Source organism: Falco peregrinus, chromosome 8, assembly GCF_023634155.1.
Source record: "Falco peregrinus isolate bFalPer1 chromosome 8, bFalPer1.pri, whole genome shotgun sequence".
Taxonomy (NCBI): Eukaryota; Metazoa; Chordata; class Aves; order Falconiformes; family Falconidae; genus Falco; species Falco peregrinus.
In genome coordinates this window covers 56,660,716-56,669,871 of record NC_073728.1, presented here as the reverse complement: position 1 = coordinate 56,669,871, position 9,156 = coordinate 56,660,716, and positions in this window count along the sequence as shown.

Below are 9,156 nucleotides of genomic sequence, written 5' to 3'. Positions count from 1 at the left end.
TGTGCTTGGTTTCTCTGTGGAGTCCAGCAGCCTGGACATGCGTGTGGGCTCCCCAGCTGATGCTGATGCTGGGGGGAGTTAGAACCCTCCTGTAGATTTTTGGAGTGATGGAGGGAATTTTGATTACTAGTTTTGACCACGTTTATTGGCTGTGCTTTGCTAATGAAAACCACTATGCACAAGACTGATTATTCATTCCTACCACTCAGGCACCTCCCCGGACTTCAGTATAGCACCTTTGCCTACCCGTGCAGGGACTTCATCTGGCAAATATTTTCTCTTTAAAAAAACTGGGTGATATGGCTACTATCCTTCCATACCACCACCTAAATGTAACAACACTCCCTGGGTTAGAGGGAATAACAGTTTAGTGCCCTTTGAGTGGTTCAAATCCACATGTATCCTCTCCCAGGAGACTGTCCAATGCACTCAGGTGTGGAGTTATCTGACCCAAGGTGTAGCAGGTAGGTAGTAAATAACACAATTAGGGACCTGCAGAGCTGTTTTAGACTCAGGATTTTTGGTGCTTGAGGCATCATTCATGGAAAAATTAGGTTTCTCTGAAATATATAAACTATGTGTGCTTTCTCATGGAGTAATTGCATGAGCAATGCCTAGATTAAATGCTTCCGTACTTTATGTCCTTCACGTCCACCTTTGGCTGACCTGGATTATCAGTTGTGTGGACTTCTAAGAGCTTGAATTTGTGAGACCTTTAGTGTCTTCGTGGAGCCATTTTAGATGGAATATTCAATGAGTGTGTGTTTATATATAAATATATGTGGAAAACTATCTTGTTTTCTTTGCACTTGGGTTTTTTTAGGCTTTTTACTATTGCTGTTATTCTCTACTTGCTGCTGAGATGTTTTTATTTTGCCATTATTTGTATTCCAATGTTGACTGGAGGCATCAGTGAAGACTGAGCTGACATGCCAAATTGAAGAGACAAAGCGCAGGAAGGGGACCACCGGCATGGGGAGATGCAGTGATAAGCCAGCAAGTACAGAAAATCACTCATCCCACCTTTAGCTGAGGCACCTGTATTAAGGACACGTGGTTCCTGCAAAGTCAGGGGGGAGACTGGTGATTCCAGAGTGACTTAGCCCCTTCAGAGACCCGAAGGGGAGATGCCTCCCCTTCACCATTAGCACCTACAGTGATTGAGTCTAACCCGTGGAGCTCAACCTGCTCTAACGTGCTTTTCCGCCAACCCTTACTCAGTGTGGACCCTTCCAGCCTGTCCCCTTCCCATTTACTGTGGGGCCTCTGCTCTGCTTTGCCAAAAAAAAAACAAAAACCCACAAAAAAACCCCAAAAAAACTATTAGAAAAAGATGGAGCATGAAGAATTCCAGCCTGAGAGGGGAATGTGAGTTAATCTCTCCTGGTGAGGAGGAAATTAGTTTTGTTACTAGCAAAGGTTGTTTTTTCATTGGCATTTTCCCCCCAAACCTTTCAGACTTCCCTCAAAAACCCAACAGCTTAATTTCTGTAGATACAGTGTTTCACTTTTTAGTTGCCAAATAACCTCACATATTTAATTTTCCAGATTTTTTAGATGCTTTCAGGAAGTTGTCACAAAAGACCCTCCCTGGATAAATTTCCTTTTCCAAGAAATCCACTTTAAAAAAAAAAAAAATAACCTAAACAGAACAAAGATGATTCAAGCAGTTTTGTCCTACCCAGAAACAATGCTGCAGCTAAGCTTTGACTGCCTTTTATTAAACTCGGTCAGAATCTTTCTGGCCCTTTTTGTGTGCCAAGGGTGGGGGCTAATGATCCACTCTGCTTTTGCTACAGCTTGGCAGCCTGGCCTGGCTCAAGCAGGGACCCAAACTAGATGCTTTTCAGCTGTGCCTGTCCTCTTCTCCCCCTTTCCTTTTTGTTAAATGGAAGTTGACGTAACAGAAGAGAAGAGCCTGCCAGGAGGGTGTCAGAGTCAGCAACGATCACAATCAGACATTGCAATCAGATTGCTCTACCGACTCCTTAGGAAGAAATAACCATCTGTTTCAATGGTTATGGGGGCGGGCAGTAGAATAAAAAGAATAATATAAAAAAATAAAGAAAAAAGACTGAGCAATAACCAGGATTTTGCATGGCAAACAGTGCCTTATTGCCTGTCAGAAAGCATTGAAATAGGGTTTGATAGTGGTGCAAGTTCAGGGCCTTTTGCACCAGAGGCAAACATCCAGCGCTCAGCTAATGTGCAGTAAAATCGGGTATGGTGCATATGACAGTTTAAGTATTTCCATGTTCCTTCTGGGACCTGAGTTGGACAGTAGCCTGGGACATCTATGGAGCGGGCTTAGCCCATCTGGCCAATGGATTTCCAGCCCTTGTTTGCTCCAAAGTACACTGAGAAAAGCCTCTTGCCGTGATTGGGAGCGGCTTGGTCTGCTGGGGTAGGTGGGGGTCTGCAGTCCCCCCCCTCGCCTGTACCCCATCCTGCACAGGTGGCTGCCTGGCAGTGGCTGCACATTGCCCTCACTGCATGATGTCCTCCAAGCCCAGTAAATATTCCAGGCCACAGAGCACTACCGTGCATGCAACAAAGGCAAAATTCATTTATTCACTCAGGCAGGTGATGGATAGTCTGTCAATGTTTATACAGTAGACACAAGCCTAATTTTCAGGTATTAGTTGATTAACACTTGAGTCATAGTGTGTGTCCTGTGTCCAGTAATGTGGAACATCGAATGTGTGAAAAAGATTAATAGTGTGCACAGATGTTACTCAGAGGATCAATTTGTCTGGGGTTTGAAGAGGTGGTACCCTGCAGATCAATAGGAAAGGAGAAAATGAGAGTAATATGTTGAAAGAAATCACAGCCGAGTCTATGCATGGCTGGGTTATCTGCTCCAAATACTCAGCTTCTCGTAAAGACTTTCAAAGACTGCAACAAAATGTTAGGCACATTCTCCTGTAATTTTTTTTGTTGTTGTTTCTTACAGACCTACAGCTTCCCCAAATGGCAAGCCCTTAGCAAGGGACACAAAGCAGCCCTTGTGCGATGGGCTGAGCAGCCCAGGAAAACTTTTCCCTGGCATTTTGTATGAAAAACACTTCCCTATATTATAAATAGCAACAGGCAGGAGGGCAATAGAAATAAATGTTGCTCTGTAAATAAGAGAACCAAAGTTGGACTGCAGAAGGGCTCTTTCTGAACAAGCTCAAGTTTTCCTAAGTTTTAAAGGAGAAATGTTATGATATCTCTTTTCCCTGCTGTCTCCAAGTGCTGCCTGACAGGAGCTGCATGGCAGCAGAGTACCAGGGAGGCTGGAGCAGGTTCAGGCACTTGCACCCCCGTAGGGGTTACTGGGCTGCAACACTCCTGGGCTGCCCACCCCCTGACCTGCCTGTGCAGAAAGGATATAAGCATCAAACATTCTCAGACCAACCTATAGGGAACCTTTTTCTGCAATGGCAGAACCGTGTCTCGGGAATTTAATGCTCATTTTCCATAGCCGAGTGCTCCCACCCCTTCACTCTGTGCAGCAGAGGGTTACGAGCTGCCCAAGGGTGTTACAGCCCCGTTGCCCATCGCTGGGTTACGCAGCCTCTTGCAGGAGAGCGCTTTGAGATCTAGGAGTCTGTGGAAAGTTCCCCCGCAGGAGAAGGACAGGTTTCTGTTATCTTAAATAACCAAGAGTGGCTGGGCAAAGCTCTGGAGAGGACACTCCACCAAACTGCCCCGCATCTGTGGGCACAGCGGGCCCCTCTTTGACCTTTTTCTTCCTCACGATGGTTGCAAGCGATGCAAAGCTGTAAAGGTCTGAAAGGAGGGAGAAATTGTCTGGGGTCTGTTGTCCCGTGGGCAATGCCAACCCCATCCCCTGCCCAGCCGGGGCGAGGTGCGGAGGCTGCACCTCCCTCCCGCGATAGCTGCGGAGTGCAGGGCAGCCTGCTCACGGCTGGCACACACCCTGCCAAGTAACAGCACAGGGGTTCTGCATATCTGTTTATCTCTGTTATTCACAAACGGTTCCTTGCCACTGAGACAGAAAGCAGCTTTGGACAGAAATTTCAGCATATGATGGGAATGTCAGCACTGTTATGCTCTTTCATATTTTTTTTAAAAGCCTGGCTTTCTGCAAACTGACATATTTACATGCTTGCTTTATAACATTGGCATGGGATTTATGAAATCTCCTTAAAATTAATGTCTATTTCTAACAAATTTAAATTAAAAATGACCGTACCCACATGAGGAATAGGATAGGAAATTTAATTTAAGGGAAAGCTGGGAGTGTGCATATTTCTGTTGCATATATTTCAGACTATTTCTGTTGCAACCTAATAGCATGTGTGAATGAGTGCCTGATCCTTCAAACATAACCTGTGGAGGGTTGTACTTGTACAAGAAGTTGCTTTGTGAAATTAGCAGGAAAGCTCAGAAAGTAAGAACTACATTTTGTAGCAGATTTTTGCAGGTGTGTGAGTTCATCTTCCTGGGGAGCCACTCACCCAAAACAGGAGTAAGGAGGGTAAAGAGAGGGGCCGAGGTAGGGGGCAGGTGCTGGGCTACAAACAGCAGGAGGAAGAGGCAGGGTTAACAACAGGCTGGTCAGAAATGCCTTTTCCCTTCCCTGCACAGGTCCAGGCCAGCCACTCAGTGTCATTAGGAGCCCTTTATACGTACCCCTGCTTCGAGAAACAGCCATAGCTTCCTTGCTGAGGATTGGCGTAAACTGCTCTGAACCATCATAAAAACAGTATATACTCATTTTCTCAGCACAGGCAGTAGCAGCTGAGCTTACATGCCCCAGACCAAAGTCCAGAAGCCAGGCTTGGCGATATGTTTCCTGCACAATATATTTATATAGACAGCTAACCCGTCGCTAGTCTGCTGGCAGTTTTGCATTTTCCTTGTAAACTGTTCTTATGTGCTACAACACATCTGGGCATTCTTAATTCTGCCTCTCACTTCATTACCTTTCATAGGAGACTCTGGGTTTACAGCAAAAGAATCAATAGTTTGAAAGTTTTAAAAAGTGCAATATTAAAAATTTAAAAGAAACCAGGAAATCATAGTTTCCATTCAGAGGAGGGAAAAAAAACCCAACACAAAACCTTTTTCTTTAGGTAAGGATCAGGGCTCACAATTAATTATCTTTATACATAGCAGTTTGGGATTTCTTCAGATATTTTACTAAATCTATGTGTGAGCGCGCTTGTCTTCCGGAATCCACATTAAATATATTAAAAGAGTTTAGACATGACACGGTTTGGTGGCAGCATTCATGCAAAGTGGACTCCAGCAAACAATCTGTTGCTATTTACAGGACTGGAAAGAAGGGTCCCGGAGCAGGGGGAAGCGGGGGGTCTGTGGAGCACGTCCCGCTGCCCAGCCGCTGCCGGCGCGGCCAGGAGCCCCAGCCCGATGAGGCTGACTTCAGTGGAGGATCAATTCCCCGCTGCAGTATTTCTTTCCCTTGAGCAGATCTAATTGAAATCAGATCTTTGTGCTGTGTTAGGATTCCTCTGGCAAAGCCGGTCTTGGCATTGTTTGCTTTACCATTTTTCCTATTATTGTTAGTACCAATCACCAGAACAAGGCAGCAAGGAACAGAAGAGAAAAGCAACATGCTGTGAAATTGTTGAAATAATTCAAAGGTTTCCACAGGAAACATCATCTCCAAATGCTTGAACACAGCCTCCCAGATATAAATATAGTGCAGGGAAAGGGGGGTGGGGGGTGAAAAGGGAAGGGAGAAAGAGGTTTAGTGATATTAAGAGGCTAAAGCAATCAGAGTAATTTGTAAATTATATGGGCAGTCGTGTTCCCCGTGCAACATGCTTCGTGTAGCGCTGTGGAAAGAAGCAGATGTCCCGACAGTGCTTAACAGCCTGGTTTAACCTGGGTCTGTGCTCTGCGGCACCCTCCTTGCTTTGTTTTAAGGAGTATCAGTAGACTCTTTCCATTTTTTTTCTTGGAAAGTGAAAGTTTGAAAAACGAAAGTTGATTACCACACAATAACGTGCTCCGTTCAAAGGGGATCCTTCAGCACGTGCTGAGAGCAGCATCGATATTATCCATGTATTTATTGATCATCAGCATCTTTCAATCATTCAAGGAAACATTTTGGTTTTAGCAGATGGCATTCTTTCAGTATAATCCATTCAAGCTGATAGTAGCTGTATCATTTTACTATCTATAACGCTAAAATGTGCTGTATTTTAAAACGAAAAGTTAATTCACTTATTTTAAGAAACAAAGCAAGCTTATTTTCTAAGCCTGAATAGGCAGGTTAGATTTCCAAATTAGTAATTTGGTTCCTAGATGTAATATATTTGATTTGTAGAAGTGTACATTTTGGGAATGGTTAAATAATTCTATATTAAAACTGGTTTTTAATGGAAAAAATAACTATTCACTTAATCAGAATTTCCCAGAAGCAACAGTTATTCTTTCTGGAGGAAATTCTGTTTTGTATAGAAAAAATGGAACTGCGTTCTGTTTTTGAAACCATCGTTTTGGAGGGTTTGTAGTTTGATTGAGCAAGAAAGATAAATTCTACACAGGAACATTTTAATGAAAATAGTTTTTATTCAATTTTGGCTGCAATTTTGTAGTGAGAGGGAGGGGACCTTTCTGCAGCTAGTGCTTCTGAGTAGCCAAAAATCCCCATGCCATCCGTGGGAGTAGCTTACACTTTGGAAATTATTATTTAGATCTTGGATGGTAAACAGCCACGTTTGAAGCACTTGCCTTAGGAAGTTGCCAGACAAGAGCAGGAAATCCATCTCTCCTATTGTCTTCAGGAGCTCAGCAAATTCTGGGAGCCCCCAGCACCCCCCGCACAGGCTCTCTTTGTCTGTAAACAAACTTCAGCGTGACTCCCCCACCTCCAGCTTTCTAATCCTTCGCATGAAATCATTACCAGCTACTTGCAATGAACATGCCATTCTTCAGCTCACAATTGTTGTTGTCAGCTTCACATAACAGTTCATCCCTTTTCTGCTTAATCAGAGGCATTAGATTTCAGGTATTCGTGGAAATGGAGAGGAGGTTTGAGGTTTCCAAATACTTCGTTTAATGAATCTTGTGATATTTTTAACAAAGAGGTCAGAGATACATATTTTCTTCTTTTCTAAATGTTAACAAAATACAGAAAAAGAAAGAAAGAAGGGGTGGGGGAAGCAAGTTTCCAATGATTTTAGTCTGGTGACTGGATGTCCTTTGTGCATCTGTTCAAGTATTTTGTGGTTTGCATTTACGTCTGTATTTGCCCAATTTACAGCTTAAAAAAAATCAATAGTAATGTTATATTTTCATGAAACCAGCATTTTTTAACTGAGATCTCATGAGTAAATTAAATTTCATCCAAGCTGGATTGCATCCAAGTTGGATTACAGTTGCAGGCCCCGATCCTGCAAATGCTTATGCACAGGAATATTCCCGCTTAGTTTATACCTTGGGCTGGGACTTGAGAGACCTGGAACCTCGTTCTAGGTTTGCTAAAGACACCCTCTTCCCCAAGACCCCTATTTGCTCTGAAACAGTTTCTACTATGTACTAAAAAAAAAAAAGCAACAAAGAGAAAAAATGTGCTAATATTGGCAGTTGACTTAATGTTGGTGTTGCATATAGTTTTCATATATATTTATGAGATATTACTTGCTATGATCATATATGAGCTGTGAAATCAGAAAATATATCAAATACTATGGTAAAACAATCTTTATTAGCTATGTTCATCCCAGACTGTCCTGAAAACTAAAGTTAGTCTGTGACAGAAAAGCTCCTGTTGAGGATTCACTGCTTCTGCTCTTGTTCTTTGATATCCTGTTGTTTCTCCATCCTCCTGCTCTTGGCATAGGCAAGCAAATTAAACAAGAGCACGGCTAAGTTCTGCCATGCAGGGCCCCTCTTTTTAGTCTGTATACTACTTTGGGCTGGCAAAATGAAGCTGTCATATTACAAATAAATACTAATATTAGGAATAAATTCCAATACAGAGCTTCAAAGAAGCAAATGTTACGTCAAAAAAGAGAACCGCTGCAGCAGGTGGACACAAATGCTACAATGCAACGTACAGAACAAAATTGCCCATGTGGTTGAGAGATGATCTTTGCTGTAGGCAGTTCTCTAGGCTACAACATAAGGTAGTACATGAATTAAGAGAGGATCTTGAGCCTTAGAGACATTAAATGTGACTTAATATATTTATTGCATGTCAGCTGAGCTACTGTCACTGCTTGTGTATCAACTCTGCCTCAGTGCCTTTCATGCCAGGCTCAGGGAAGCCATACCACCCCGTACCTGCTGTAAGGGCTAAGAGCTCAATACATTGACTGTTGCCATAGCTCAGCTGAGGTATCGTAATTTGTTCTGCCACAGTGATCTGGGCTTGTTCCTGAAACCCTTGTGATCTGTGAAGGTCTCAGAAGTAGCTTGAGGGGAAATGGGGAGAAGGAGTTTTACCTATTTGTTTGTTTGCAGCAAGATAAAATAGCAGGCTGCCAAGCCATCCTTAAAATAGATGTTGGTGAAGAGATTGCCTTCTGAAAGATGTAAATGTCCTAAGAATGATGGTTTTTACTATTCACCATAGTACAGGTGATAGCACTTATAGTGCAGGTGAGGAGAGGTCCCACTGCAATAGACCCTGTGCAAGCAAGGTAGTAAAAATCCAGATCCCTGAAGAGTTCACAGTCAGCGATGACTAACCAGCCCAAGGGCCTGGAAAGTAGGAATGAAACATGCTGCTTAACCCTTCACTGGTCTGGGAAGCATTGTAGTGTGTGGCATGCGCCAAATTTCTTTTGAATGTTCATTAAGGTTAGCACGTTCCTTTGCAGTTTGCAGTTTTTATTGTGGGTGTTCTGGGATGCAGAAAACCCTGATCACTTTGCCCCGAAGTGGAATTGAAGTTCATTTGATCAAGCCCAAGTGCCAGAAAGTGAATATAGCAAATACATAAACAAATAAATGCAAAACAGAGACGATGAAATTAATTTCTCTAGTCTCCCCAGATGTCTTATAATATTGCTGTCTTTATGAAATTCAGCTCTGCGAGGTAACACAGCTGATCAGATATTGAACATTAGGTATACCAAATTATATGCATATATTCCTTACTAAAACACCAGACATGTATCTATGCATATAAAATAACTTCTCTATATAAAGCCTATACATCCGATGCATCTT